A 15,980-nucleotide genomic window follows, 5' to 3' on the forward strand; every position below is an offset into this window, starting at 1 on the left:
CAAGGTTACTAATCTAATGGGAAGCTTACTTTCTGAGGTTGGTTTCCATAGGGGTGCTGCCATCCCCACCCTTGCTCTATGCAAATCAGCAAACCCAAAATTGTTGATTCTAGAAATGATTAATGAATAAGCAGTCCTGCAACCTCACTATTTGCCTGTAGGTTTGTTTGTTTGTTCATTTATTTTTGAGACAGAGTCTCTCTATGGCACCCTTGGTAGAATACCGTGGTATCACAGCTCACAGACCAACTCTTCGTCTTATGTGATTCTCTTGCCTCAGCCTCCCAAGTAGCTGGGACTAAAGGCACCTGCCACAACACCCAACTATTTTTTGTTGTTGTCATAATTGTCATTGTTGTTTGGCAGGCCCAGGTTGGGTTCGAACCTGCCAGGTCCGGTGTATGTGGCTGGCACCCTAGCCCCTGAGCTATAGGCACTGAGCCTTGCCTATAGGTTTTATGGATTAGGCAATCCTCTTGTGTTGATGCTAATTAGATGGGGTGGTCCTCATAGTGGTCATAGGCAGCTTTGAGAATTAATGTTGCTAAGATGCTGTAACCAAGACTAGAGCTAGAGTTGCTGTCCATATACTCACAAACTACAACTTGTTTTCTGTGGCATTAAGCTCTGAGTAAATTCAGCTTCCAGACTGACAGAGTCAGGACTTTTAGGAAAGTGACAATACTCTATGATACTCTGATGATAGATGCATGTCATTATACATTGGTTCAATCCCATAGACTGTACAACCCCAAGAGTGAATTCTAACATAAACTGTGGACTTTAGATGATTATGATGTGTCAGTGTAGGTTCACCAATTACAAAAAATAATGATGTTGATAATGGGAGAAGATATGCATGCGTGGGAATAGAAGGTATGTGGGAAATCTCTGTACCTTACTCTCAATTTTGTTGTGAACTTAAAACTGCTCTATAAAAAAAAACAAAACAAAATAAAGTCTTTTAAAAAACAAAGCCAAAACTTAGTAGCTTATAATAATAACTTTTTATTATTGGTCACCACTCTCTGGGCCAGCTGGCTAGTTCTGTGATCAGCACTAGGTCAGCTGATCACACACCTGCCATCAACTGTGAGCTGGTTGGGGTCTCTCACCTGCCAGAGGCCTAAGCCCCATTCTCTGTTCTCTCATCCCCCAGCTGGCTAGCCTGGGCTTGTTCAGGTGGCAGGCTTCCAGCAGTGACAGTTCTGAGTGCATAAGGCTTTTTTTTTTTTTTTTTTGCAGTTTTTGGCCGGGGCTGGGCTTGAACCTATCACCTCTGGCATATGGGGCCGGCGGCCTACTCCTTTGAGTCACAGGCACCGCCTACATAAGGCTTCTTGAGGCTTAGGCCAGACCTGGTATGTGATCCCTTCCTCTGCACTTGAATGACCAAAACAAGTCCCAGCCCAGCCCAGCTTCAATAGGAGGGAAAGAGACTCCTCCTCTTGGTGGATGAGCTGCCTAGTTACATTGCAAAGGTGTAGTAGAGAATGGGGGCCATTTCTACAAACAACTTGCCACAGAAGTTTAGGATGTTTGGGTGTTTAGGCTATTCAGAATGGTGTTGAAGACACTTTTTGTTAGAGGTCAGAGTCATTGTGAAAGAAGGCTACCCTGGCCAATCTCCTATAGTCTTTCTCGTTTGCTGGCAGCAGGCCTGAGGCTGACTGGGTAATAGTCTTGGGCTCTGGGTTTTTTGTTGTTTGTTTTTTCTTCCTAGGTAGGTCCCAAGGTCTAGATCTGATAAAAGAAAAGGTCTCAAGTCTCATCCAATTTCTTTAATCTGCCTGATACCAGAGAGTTCTGGATTTGGTGGACTTTCCCAGCCATTGATAATGTTAATACTTTGGTTTTCATTTGGTTCATTGCCCACCCCTATCAGAACCCAAATGGGAGAGGGGGTGATTCTTGGGCCCCTTCCCCCAGATGTTCTTAAAACTATTTATCATCTGGCATTTATCATCTTCCATAGGGATAGGGACCACATCTGACTTGGCTGCCACTGTTTTCCAGCACTTAAGCACAGAGTGGTTGCTTAACAAACATACTCTAACTAATAAACACATTTGGCCAAAAATGCATCCTCCAACTTTGTTTTTCCTTTTAACGGTGACACATTGGCAAACATCAGAGGCAAAGTGCTCCTTTTAGCCCACTAGAAATCAAAGCCGTACCTTGATTCTGCCAGAAATTTTTTGCAACATTTCCCTTGCCAGAGAACCCCATGTGGGAGTTTCCTCACAAAGCAATAAATAACAATTTATACCCAGTCTCCACAGACATCTCATTCTCTTGGCTAAATATAAACAAGTAACCACAGGCTTCTTCTGGGAGAACCATGCAGTAACCTTCCATCTTCCCCATACTGGGCTCTGCTAGCCTGCCCCCTTGCCTGCTTGATCCCGAGAAACAGCCCCCACGGGACTGACCACCCAGAGTCCTGGGGCTTAAGGAGGACTAGTTCTGTCAACTGTCAAGTCGTGGTTGCTTTATCTCATCCAGCAGATAACATCATTCCTTAGGCAGAGAAGGGTTATGTCTCAATGGATCCCTCAGGGATAGTTCAAATTCCAAGTCCTCAGAGATGAGGCAGAGGAGGAAATTAGCATTGCCCATGAGACAACACTGCTATACAGTGAAGGGTGAACTCCTGCAGCTTTGCTGACTACTTTCCATTGTCACCTCCTATGAAACACCTACTTCATCTTTCAAGTTTCAGCTTTGGAGATTTCTCTTCAGGGAAGCTCCCTGTGGCCATCTCTTTCCCCATGCTGGGAAGCACTGTGTCCACCCTTTGCCCATGACCTTGGCATATGACCTCTAGAACTACGTAAGGTTGTGTGTGTATCTCCTCCACCATGCTTCGGGAGCACTGTGAAGCAGAAACCATGTGTTATTCATCTTTGGACTTCCAGAGCGTAACACCTAGTAGACCCTTCTTTAACAAGTTCTAAATGAATGAAGGAATGCAAAAATGAATGAATACCCTGCCTCAGGTTCTGTGTCTCCATCATATTGTTTAGTTATCTTTGCAAGACTACAAATACGAATGGTTATCCCCATCATGGGGAAGAAAAAACTGAGGTCAAAGATACTAAGCAACTTGCACAAGTTCCCCAGTAATTAAGTGGCAGAGCCAGGATTTGAATATTGAGAAGTCTCACTTTGAATCCCATCCCTCAGGAGATCTTCAAGCCAATTAAAAGTCAGTTAGCCCTGAATTCTACCTGGTAGACAGTTACCTTCTCAGACAATATTACTCTGTTTGAGAGGGTCTCCAGAAAAATCTTCTGGCAAAGCTGGATAAAAGTGAAGGTAAGGAGGAGTTGTGGAGGGGTGGGAAGCAGAACCAAGTTCCTTCACTACTTGTAAGAGTGTGTTAAAACATGGATCTTGAGTGGACCTAAAAGGAACATTAATTATTAAAGTACAACCAGTCACAATGACAGTCATAACTTTCACAAAAAAGCCTTCTACATAGTCCACAAGGACTATTAAATCTTCAGAGCGTGAGCCAACGTAGTCAGGAATAACAGCAAGGCCACATTACAAGTCTGTGAATGTGAAGATGACTTTTTTTTTTTTATTGTTGGGGATTCATTGAGGGTACAATAAGCCAGATTACACTGATTGCAATTGTTAGGTAAAGTCCCTCTTGCAATCATGTCTTGCCCCCATAAAGTGTGACACACACCAGGCCCCACCCCCCTCCCTCCATCCCTCTTTCTGCTTTTCCTCCCCCCCATAACCTTAATTGTCATTAATTGTCCTCATATCAATATTGAGTACATAGGATTCATGCTTCTCCATTCTTGTGATGCTGTACTAAGAATAATGTCTTCCACTTCCATCCAGGTTAATATAAAAAATGTAAAGTCTCCATTTTTTTTAATAGCTGAATAGTATTCCATGGTATACATATACCACAGCTTGTTAATCCATTCCTGGGTTGGTGGGCATTTAGGCTGTTTCCACATTTTGGCGATTGTAAATTGAGCTGCAATAAACAGTCTAGTACAAGTATCCTTATGATAAAAGGATTTTTTTCCTTCTGGGTAGATGCCCAGTAATGGGGATTGCAGGATCAAATGGGAGGTCTAGCTTGAGTGCTTTGAGGTTTCTCCATACTTCCTTCCAGAAAGGTTGTACTAGTTTGCAGTCCCACCAGCAGTGTAAAAGTGTTCCCTTCTCTCCACATCCATGCCAGCATCTGCAGTTTTGAGATTTTGTGATGTGGGCCATTCTGACTGGGGTTAGATGATATCTCAGGGTGGTTTTGATTTGCATTTCTCTAATATATAGAGATGATGAACATTTTTTCATATGTTTGTTAGCCATTCATCTGTCATCTTTAGAGAAGGTTCTATTCATGACTCTTGCCCATTGATATATGGGATTGTTGGCTTTTTTCATGTGGATTAATTTGAGTTCTCTATAGACCCTAGTTATCAAGCTTTTGTCTGATTGAAAATATGCAAATATCCTTTCCCATTGTATAGATTGTCTCTTTGCTTTGGTTGTTGTCTCCTTAGCTGTACAGAAGCTTTTCAGTTTAATGAAGTCCCATTTATTTATTTTTGTTGTTGTTGCAATTGCCATGGCAGTCGTCTTCATGAAGTCTTTCCCCAGGCCAATATCTTCCAGTGTTTTTCCCATGCTTTCTTTGAGGATTTTTATTGTTTCATGCCTTAAATTTAAGTCCTTTATCCATCTTGAATCAACTTTTGTGAGTGGGGAAAGGTGTGGGTCCAGTTTCAGTCTTTTACATGTAGACATCCAGTTCTCCCAACACCATTTATTGAATAGGGAGTCTTTCCCCCAACGTATGTTCTTGTTTTGTTTATCGAAGATTAGGTGGTTGTAAGATGTTAGTTTCATTTCTTGGTTTTCAATTTGATTCCAAGTGTCTATGTCTCTATTTTTGTGCCAGTACCATGCTGTCTTGAGCACTATGGCTTTGTAGTACAGACTAAAATCTGGTATGCTGATGCCCCCAGCTTTATTTTTATTACTAAGAACTGCCTTAGCTATACGAGGTTTTTTCTGGTTCCATACAAAACGCAGAATCATTTTTTCCAAATCTTGAAAGTACGATGTTGGTATTTTAATAGGAATGGCATTGAATAGGTAGATTGCTTTGGGAAGTATAGACATTTTAACAATGTTGATTCTTCCCATCCACGAGCATGGTATGTTCTTCCATTTGTTAATATCCTCTGCTATTTCCTTTCTGAGGATTTCATAATTTTCTTTATAGAGGTCCTTCACCTCCTTCTTTAGGTATATTCCTAGGTATTTCATTTTCTTTGAAACTATGGTGAAGGGAGTTGTGTCCTTAATTAGCTTCTCATCTTGACTGTTATTGGCGTATACAAAGGCTACTGACTTGTGGACATTGATTTTATATCCTGAAACATTACTGTATTTTTTGATGACTTCTAGGAGTCTTGTGGTTGAGTCTTTGGGGTTCTCTAAGTATAAGATCATGTCGTCAGCAAAGAGGGAGAGTTTGACCTCCTCTGCTCCCATTTGGATTCCCTTTATTTCCTTGTCTTGCCCAATTGTATTGGCTAGAACTTCCAGCACTATGTTGAATAGTAAAGGTGACAGAGGACAATCTTGTCTGGTTCCAGTTCTAAGAGGAAAAGCTTTGAGTTTTACTAAATTCAGTAAGATATTAGCTGTGGGTTTGTCATAGATAGCTTCAATCAGTTTTAGAAATGTGCCACCTATGCCTATACTCTTCAGTGTTCTAATTAGAAAAGGATGCTGGATTTTATCGAATGCTTTTTCCGCATCTATTGAGAGGATCATATGATCTTTATTTTTGCTTCTGTTAATATGGTGGATAACGTTTATGGACTTGCGTATGTTAAACCAGCCTTGCATCCCTGGGATGAAGCTTACTTGGTCATGATGAATGACTTTTTTGATGATAAGCTGTAATCTATTGGCTAGGATTTTGTTGAGAATTTTTCCATCTATATTCATGAGTGAGATTGGTCTGAAATTCTCCTTTTTGGTTGGGTCTTTTTCTGGTTTTGGTATCAGGGTGATGTTTGCTTCATAGAATGTGTTGGGGAAGATTCCTTCTTCCTCAATTTTTTGGAATAATTTTTGAAGTACAGGAATAAGCTCTTCCTTGAAGGTTTGATAGAATTCTGGTGTGAAGCCATCTGAAATCCTCAGGGCATTTTTTGGTTGGAAGATTTTTTATTGTTTCTTTAATCTCAGTGCTTGAAATTGGTCTGTTCAGGAGCTCTATTTCTTCCTGGCTAAGTCTAGGGACAGGGTGTGATTCCAAATATTGATCCATTTCCTTCACATTGTCAAATTTCTGGGCATAGAGTTTCTGGTAGTATTCAGAGATGATCTCTTGTATCTCTGTGGGATCAGTTGTTATTTCCCCTTTATCATTTCTGATTGAGGTTACTAGAGATTTTACTTTTCTATTTCTCATTAGTCTGGCCAATGGTTTATCTATTTTATTTAGTTTTTTCAAAAAACCAACTCCTTGATTCATTAATTTTCTGAATGATTCTTTTGTTTTCAATTTCATTGATCTCTGATTTGATTTTGGATATTTCTTTTCTTCTACTGCGTTTAGGCTTAGATTGTTATTCTTTTTCCAATTCAAAAAGGTGGCTTGTGAGATTGTTGATGCACTCTCTTTCTGTTTTTCGAATGTAGGCATCTAAAGTGATGAATTTTCCTCTCAAAACTGCTTTTGCAGTATCCCACAGGTTTCGGTAGCTTGTGTCTTCATTGTTGTTACGCTCAAGGAAGTTGATGATTTCCTGTTTTATTTCTTACTGCACCCATCTGTTATTCAACAGAAGATTGTTTAATTTCCATGCCTTTGTGTGGGGTCGAGCGTTTTTGTTAGAGTTGAGTTCCACCTTTAGTGCCTTATGGTCTGAGAAGATACAAGGTAAAATTTCAATTCTTTTGATTCTGTTGATATTTGTTTTGTGTCCCAGGATATGATCAACTTTGGAGAATGTTCCATGGGGTGATGAGAAGAATGTATATTCTTTATCTTTGGGTTGGAGTGTTCTATATGCATCTATCAAGCACAGTTGTTCTAGGGTCTCATTTAAATCTCTTATATCCTTGTTTAATTTCTGTTTAGAGGATCTGTCCAGCTCTGTAAGAGGAGTGTTAAAGTCCCCTGTTATTAAGCTATTATCAGATATCATATTGCTCAGACTGAGTAAGGTCTGTTTCAAGAATCTGGGAGCATTTAAATTGGGTGCATAAATATTTAGAATTGAAACGTCTTCTTGTTGTATTTTTCCCTTGACCAATACAAAGTGACCATCTTTGTCTTTTTTGACTTTAGTTGCTTTAAATCCACATGTATCTGAAAATAAGATTGCAACTCCTCTTTTCTTCTGAATTCCATTTGCCTGAAAAATTGTCTTCCAACCCTTGACTCGGAGTTTTAATTTGTCTTTTGAAGCCAGGTATGTTTCTTACAGACAGCAAATGGATGGCTTGTGTTTTTTAATCCAGTCAGCCAAACTATGTCTCTTCAGTGGGGAATTCAAGCCATTAACATTTATTGAGATAATTGATAAGTGTGGTAGTATTTTATTCATCTTTTTTTGTGAGAGTCCATTGCTTAGTTTTATCTTTTGCATCAGTGTGGAGGTTAGGTTCTGTCCTTTAATTTCTGAGTTCTTACTTTGCTGCTGATCCATTGTGGTGGTCAGTGTGCAGAACAGGTTGAAGTATTTCTTTTAGAGCTGGTCTTGTTGTGGCGAATTTCCTCAATGTTTTTATATCCGTAAATGATTTGATTTCTCCGTCAATTTTTAAGCTTAGCTTAGCAGGGTACAGAATTCTGCGCTGGAAATTGTTCTGTTTAAGTAGATTAAAGGTAGATGACCATTGTCTTCTTGCTTAGAAAGTTTCATTAGAGAAGTCTGTGGTCACTCTGATGGATTTGCCCCTATAGGTGAACTGGCGCTTACTCCTGGCAGCTTGCAAAATCTTTTCTTTTGTCTTGACTTTGGACAGGTTCAACACAATATGTCTTGGAGAAGCTCGATTAGAGTTGAGGTGACCTGGGGTCCGATATCACTCTGAAAGCAGTGTGTCAGAATCTTTGGTGATATTTGAGAATTTTTATTTTATAATATTCTCTAGTATGGCTTCCATTCCTCTGGGGTATTCTTCTTCCCCTTCTGGGATTCCTATAACTCATATGTTGGAATGCTTCATAAAGTCCCATCATTCTGACAGTGAATGTTCTCCTTTCTCTCTCTTCTTTTCTGCCTCTTTTACTATCTGAGTTATCTCAAGAACTTTGTCTTCTACCTCTGAAATTCTCTCTTCTGCATGGTCTAACCTGTTGCTGATACTTTCCATTGCATCTTTAAGTTCCCTAATTGACTGTTTCAGTTCCTTCAGCTCTGCTATATCTTTCTATATTCTTCATATCGTTCATCTATTTGATTCTGTTTTTGGATTTCCTTTTGGTTATTTTCTACTTTATTAGCAGTTTCCTTCATTGTTTTTGTCATGTGTATTCTAAATTCCCTTTCTGTCATTCCTAACACATTTCTTTATAGGTAGAATCCTCTGCAGTAGCTACCTCATGGTCCCTTGGTGGGGTTGTTCTGGACTGGTTCTTCATGTTGCCTGGAGTTTTCTGCTGATTCTTCCTCATGAGTGATTTCTTTTATCTATTTCCTTGCTCTAATTTTCCTGTCACTTCCTCTTGCTCTTTAAGTTCTCATGCCTGTGGACTAAGGTTTCGATGAGTCCTTTTGGTACAGGACCAGAATGATGAGAAGGCTGAAGAGCAAGAAGGGATAAAAGAAAGAAAAAGAAAGAACGAACGAAAAGAAAATAGAGAAAGGAGAGAGGGGTGGGTAAAAGGGAATATTGACAAAAAGAAGAGAGGCACAGAAAGAGGTAGACAGAGCAATATAGGTATACAGTAGGGTACTTTGACACAACCTTAAAAAAAAAACCACCTTCTGGGGGTGCCCAGTTGGGTGGTTCTACTGAGGTCAGCAGCTCTTTGCTAACCTGATCAGACTCAGTACCCCACCTCCACCAAGTAGAAAGGAAAGACAAAAATGCTATAAATCAAACCAAAACAAGCAAACAGAAAACTTTACAGGATACAATTGGGTGAAAAACCAAATAATAGTGGTAGAAACACTAGCAAAAATGAAGTTCTAGTTATTGAAAAAGGCAGCAATGGGAAATTATAATTAAACTAGAAAAATTGAGAAAGAAAAAATCTGTACAGAAAAGGTTGAAATTAAAAAGCAAAACAACATCAACAACATCAAAATAAAGAAAAAAACAACCATACCAAAGGAAAAAAAAAACACAACCAAAAACAAAGTAGTATGTATATGTTGTTGAATATTGTCTGGGCAACATGTGGTCTTCTGGGGTATGAGATGTTAATCACAGTGCTGATATGACTAGAGGCTGCAGATTTCTCCAACCCCAGCAGGTAGACACCTTAAATCTCTCTTCAGCCCTCTTAAAAGGCACTTTGAACTTGTAAACTTGCTGAGTAGAAGCTTTCCCAGGAAAGTGCTTGTCGCTGGAATCACTGCTGAAGTGGCTATCCACTTACCCAGTGTGCCAAAACCGGTCTCACTCTGCCCCTGAAGGTTAGGGCTGTAAGGCAGCTCCGACCCCGCCCTTAGGCTACTCAGTCGCTAGGTTATCAGCTCCCGCCTGATTCTTGCTCTGCGACCCTGAGGGTGGAGCTTGCTGGGGCAGATCACTCACAATGGCTCCCTGTGGCCCACAGCCAAACACTATTAGCTCCATCTGGCTCAGCGGCTCAGACTGGGGCCCTAGACAATGGCCAAAGTTCTCCGCACTCCCACTCAGGCTCTCCCCAAGGCAGTTCAACTGAGTGCCAAGTCCAAAGACACCAAAACAGTTCACAGGTAAGGCTTTTCCGGTTTGCAGTCTCGCTGCTACTGTACTTACTTACAGTTGCCGGCGGGTTTAGACCAATTGAACACACGCAACCACTTGCCATTTTTCCACTGTTTTAGTCCTCCTCTTGGGGTCCAGAAGTCTCTCACTGACTCCCTGTATCCTTACAAGGATGATTATAGGTAGATCCCACCAGCCAGAGATGCCTGGAGTCCTATCTCCCCAGACTCACGGTGCCCAGATGCAAGGAAGCTGTTACTCGGCAGCCATCTTGCTCTCTCCTTTTTTTTTTTTTTCTTTTTTTAGAAACCAAGTCTTATTTTGTCACCCTCCGTCGAGTGCTGTGATGTCACAGCTCACAGCAACCTCTAGGCTCTTGGACTTTGGCGATTCTCTTCTGGGACTACAGGCGCCCACCACAACATCTGGCTATTTTTTGTTGCAGTTTGGCTGGGCCGGTTTCGAACCCGCCACCCTCGGTATATGGGACCAGCGCCCTACCCACTGAGCCACAGGCTCTACCCAAAAGCTGCTCTTGTGAAGCAGACTCTTGACACTCTCCTACCACTTCTCCCTCCCTCGCCTGTGGCCGACATCTCTAACTGATCACAGCTCTGACCTTGGACCAGGATTCAGAACCCTTCTCTACACCGTGCTTTTGGGAGACTCTGCTTACCTGCTGGAATATCATGCCAGACGGACTCTTTCTGCCATTCCTGGCAGTGAAACACACATTGCCTTAAGAACTGGGGCATCTGTGTTCTAGCCCTTGCGTTCCTATTTAATGGTTGCATGATGAGAGACAAGTAACTTACCTTATCTGGCATCATTGTTTTCATGCATAAAATGGAGTTTAAAATATCTGTACCAAAATTGATTCAGGGAGGCAGATGGCTCTGAACTCCAAGAAATGACAATGTATGCAAAGACTGAAAGAGTCTATAGAATCCTGGAAAGTGAGACTGACATCATTTGAATCAAAAAGTTGACTAGAAAGTTGATGATGATATTAAATCTATGAAGGAAGAAAAGATTAGAAGAAGCATCAACCACACACAGGCAGGAAAAAAAGAACTGCTATAGAAGTAGAAGCAGGGAGCCCAAGCCAAGGATCAACAGACACAAAGAGGGAGGGAAACATGGTTCTGAGGATCTCTGAGCATCTGCCAGCATGATTATTGGTGGGGGGGAGGGTGGCATATTCATTCGCTAGGACTGCAATAACAAAGTACCACACCCTAGGAGCCTTACACAAGAGGCTTTTCGGTCTCTCATTTCTGGAGGCTAGAAGTTCAAGATCAAAGCATCAGAAGGGTTGGTTCCTTCTGAGGGCTATGAGGAGCAATCTGTTGCATATTGCACCCCTGGTTGTTTAGTGGCAATCCTTGGCTTGGAGAAGCATCACCCTAATCTCCACCTTCATCTTTACAGGGCATTTGCCATCTGTGTGTTAATGTCCAAATTTCCCTTTTTATATAAGGACATCAGTCACATTGGATCAGGACCCACCTTAATGACCTCATCTTAACTTGATTACATCTACAAAGACCCTGTTTCTGAATCAGCTCACATTCAAAGAACTGGAGGCCAGGACTTCAACATATGAATATGGGGTGAACACAATTCAATCCACAATAGGGGCTGTAGTCAGAGCTACAAAATAGTTAAACCCTCCTTTTCCTCTGCCTGTGCTAAGCAGCAGAAACAGGACACCTAACCTACATATACCTGCAGAAAAGCAAAAACTGCCTGGGACAGCTAGGGAACACAGAGTCCCAGGGGGCTATGGACCCCTCAGAGGAATCAGACAGCCCTGCTCCTATGAAACAAACTTTGAGCAGGCACCACCAAAAAGTGAGTTCTAGCCCTTCCTTAATCACAGGAATCATATTATTTTATTTTTAAGACAAAGTCATCCAGGCTAGAGTGCCATGGCATCATCATAGCTCACAGCAACCTCAGACTCCTGGGCTTAAGTGATCCTCTTGCCTCAATCTCCTGAGTAGCTAGGACTACTGAGTGTCCACCACCACACTCAGCTAATTTTTCAGTTTTCAGAAGAGACAGGCCCTTGTTCCTACTTAGGCTGGTCTCAAATTCCAGAGCTCAAGCAATCTACCCATCTTGGCCTCCCAGGGTGCTAGTATTACAGGCATGAGGCACCTCGCCTAGCAAAAAAAAAAAACATCGTTTTAGAACATTTAAACCAGTCATTAATACTCCTAATAATATTAATAATAATGGACCAAAACCAGCAGGGATTATTCCAGGCAGGCAATAATGCTTCAACAATTGAAAACCTATTTATGTAATTTTATAACATACTAAGGGAGATGGAGTCTATAAAGATCTTAATAGATGTGTGTGGTGAATTGCACTCCTCTTCCTCCCAGCTTTTCATCTTTCCCTGTATGCTCCCTTTTTGTTATGTGATTCTGAGCTCTTTTCACCAGAGGCAGAGTAACCTCCTCCATATTTATTGTTGTTGGGCTTGGCCATGTAACTTGCTTTGGCCAGTGGAAGTTGGAACCAGGAGTGTCAGGTCCAAGCCTAGGCCTTATGAGGTATCATTTGTTTTCACCTATCCCCTCTTACACTTCTGCCATCACCATAAGAACATATACTGTTTTGACTACTGGTCCGTGCAGGACAAGAGGCATTTGGAATCATCTGGATTTAACCAACAGCTTAAAGCCAAGCCCTAGTCAAACTAGATTAGCCAAAACCTCGCCATATCACAAAAGTATGAGTGAGAAAAAGAATTGTTGTATGAGTGATAGGGATGATTGTTATACAATATTATGATAGCAATAGTTGACTGATACAATGCAGAAAAGGCACTTAGTAAAATTTAATACTCATCTATAGTACAAAACATATCCACATACCCTTTCACACAACTACCTCCCAAATGTGGTTGGTTAATAGGAAAACGTTTCTTTAATCAACATCAAAAAGTCTCTGCAAGAACACAAGCATCAGGCCAGGCATGGTGGCTTATGCCTGTAATCCTAGCACTCTGGGAGGCTGAGTCAGGTGGATTGCTTAAGCTCAGGAGTTTGAGACCAACCTGTGCCAGAGCAAGACCCCATTTCTAAAACTAGGCAGGCATTGTGTTGGGTACCTATAGTCCTAGCTACTTGAGAGGCTGAGGCAAGAGAATCACTTGAGTCCAAGAGTTTGAGGTTGTTGTGAGCTATGACCCCATAGCACTCTGCCAAAGGATGACAGAGTGAGACTTTGTCTCAAAAAAAAAAAAAGCGTTATGCTGGAAAAAAAAAAAAAAACATTAGAACTAGTCACATAAAAGTAAGGAATAAGACTAAGATGCCAACTTTCAGTGTTATATTTTTTAATACCATGTCCTAGATATATTAGGACATTGAATAGAACAATAGAAAATAAGAGGTATAGGTATTGGAAAAATGAGAAAAATGCCTTTGTTTATAACAATGTGATTGTCCACATGAAAAATACAATTCAACCAAAAAAATAAGCTTGGATGCAGGTGGTTTATTTCAGAGTTGATCCCAGGAAGCAAGACTCAGGGAGGTGAGGGATGTGTAAAGGAGGAGGGCAAAACCACATGAAGTTGTAGGGTTACTGTTGATCTTGTGGACAGTGGGGGTCCATTCTACCAGAAGCTTCACACACATGCAGAAGTCTCCCAGAACTGCCTGCCAAAGGACAGAAGGTAGGAACATTTATTCCTCAGTTTTGACCCCTGCTGGTCAGGGATTACTCCCAGGGCGCCTTGACTCCCTTGAACATCTGGGCTGCACTTGCTCATGGGATAAGGAGTTTCCAAGGCTATGTGGAAAGCAGCATGGATGAGTGTTTTAGGAAATGTGCCTGAGGGGATGCAACACAGCCCACAGAAGTTTGCATGGGGCCTGGGAACAGGAATTAAAGCTGTCAGAGCACACACAGGAGGCTGGGCCCTAGGGAGTGCCTGGGGAACAGGGCTCAGGCAGTTGGGGAAACAGTGAAGAAAGAGAAAGTTTGGGAGAAAGGAGCAGAGAGAAGGATGAGCCCTCAGAAAAGAAGGGCCACAAGGACTGCAGCTAGCATCCTCTACTTCTATTAAATCTGGTCTCCCAAGGCCTAGGCATTTGACCAAAATTCCCACCCTTTTCCCTTCTGGCTCCCACCCCACCTCACATTTCAGCAAGAGCAAAAATATATATTCTTCGCTTTGGGGCACAGGTATCACATAGAGCCTCCTCTGAAAACAAATATCTTGTTTTGATGTATTGGCAAAAATAACTAGAGTCCCCTCATATGCCAACATAAACTAACAGCAAGCCCACCTGGGCAGAAAGCCTGCCCCCAAGACCCTGAGCTCAGACTCTGCAGTTCTAATGCCGTCCCTCCAAGAGAAAGGTCTTAGGCACAGAGTCCTGGGTTCCAGTCCTGGCTGGGAACGGCCTCTTGGCTTAGTGACTACATGATATTCATTGGCCCTCTCTTGGCCACAATCTTCCAGCTGTGTAGTGAGACTAAGATTATTTGGGCCCCTGCCTGTCCCACAGGGCACACAGTCCTGGAGTCTGAAAGCAAAGTTCACAATGGAGACCCTCCATTTATATACTTGTGGGTACCTTTTGCAATTCCAAGAACATTGATTGTTGCTAACCCTATGTTAGATTAGACTCTAAGCATGATGGGAATTTCAAAATGTCAAGACCACCCAACCAGGACCAGTTACCTCCCCTCTTTTTATCTCTTACCCTTCTCTCACCGAACCTCACTCTCCCATCCTTGCTTCTCACTCTAACCTGAATGTGTGACTCTGTCCTGTACATTCCCAACCCCAGGATCTATCCCTTTCTTCTCATCAGGGTCTCACTCTGTACTGACTTTTACCACTACTCTTCAATATGCTCATATTTTTCTCATTCTGGAGAAATAGTCATTTTTATCTTTGTTTTGTCAAGTATATCCCCAGAATTTTCTACTGTACCATGCTTTTAGCTCTTAACTTGATCTGGACCAGGAGATGGCAAATTCTTTCTATAAAGGGCCAGATAGTGAATACTGGAGACTCTGCATGCCATATACTTTCTGTCACAACTGATCGATTCTGTCATTGTAGTGCAAAGGGAGCCTTCCAGCAGAATAGCTTTATGATTTATGCTTTTACAGAATTACTCTTGCCAATATGTCAAGAGCAGAAAATGGGTAAGATGGTAGAAACAAGGAACTCAAAGGGTAATGCCCTTGCAGATGAGAAAAGATGGTGGCTTGGACTAGGGGATAGCATTTGAGCAGCAGCAGATAGTATTTAAGAGATTGAATACTATTAATAGATAAATTTCCTAGGCAGCACCAACAGGATTTATCAGAAGGTAGGACATGAGAAAGAACAGTCAATAATCCCATGGTCATTCTTGCATTGAGATTAAATGATAATATTAAGACATTTGATCTTGGAAACCTCAGGAATGTCACAATGAACAGCTTGGCGTACTCTCTCCACAGCAAAACAATAACTTAAGTGGCAAACATGATTTTTTTTTTTTTTAAAAAAAATCACTTATAGTTTCAAAAATTATCCTACAGGCATCCTCAAACTTTTTAAACAGGGGTCCAATTCACTGTCCCTCAGACCATTGGAGAGCCGGGCTATAGTTTAAAAAAAAAAAACTATACACAAATTCCTATGCACACTGCACATATCTTATTTTAAAGTAAAAAAAAAAAAAACAGGAACAAATACAATCACACCGCCTCATGTGGCCAACGGGTGGCAGTTTGAGGACCCTATAAGGGCACACAAGATGGAGAAACATTTATTCAAGAAAATCTACTAAGCTCAACAAGGATAGCAAGAATCAATGGTATTTGAACAGTAAAGACAAAGCCTCCTTTTTCCTCCAGTTCCAAGTTTAGGGCTACACTTTTACCCTGGGAGAGAAGGGCAGCAGTGTTTCTCATGCCCTTCCAGGCCAGGTTGCAGAACCTCTTTATGAGTAGGTGTGGATAAAAGGACTAAAGTCTCTTTCCCCCACCCAGGCCCTACTTGTATGGAAGCTCTAGCCTGGATATGGGAGGCTGAA

This window comes from Nycticebus coucang, chromosome 21, assembly GCF_027406575.1.
Source record: "Nycticebus coucang isolate mNycCou1 chromosome 21, mNycCou1.pri, whole genome shotgun sequence".
NCBI classification, from domain to species: Eukaryota; Metazoa; Chordata; class Mammalia; order Primates; family Lorisidae; genus Nycticebus; species Nycticebus coucang.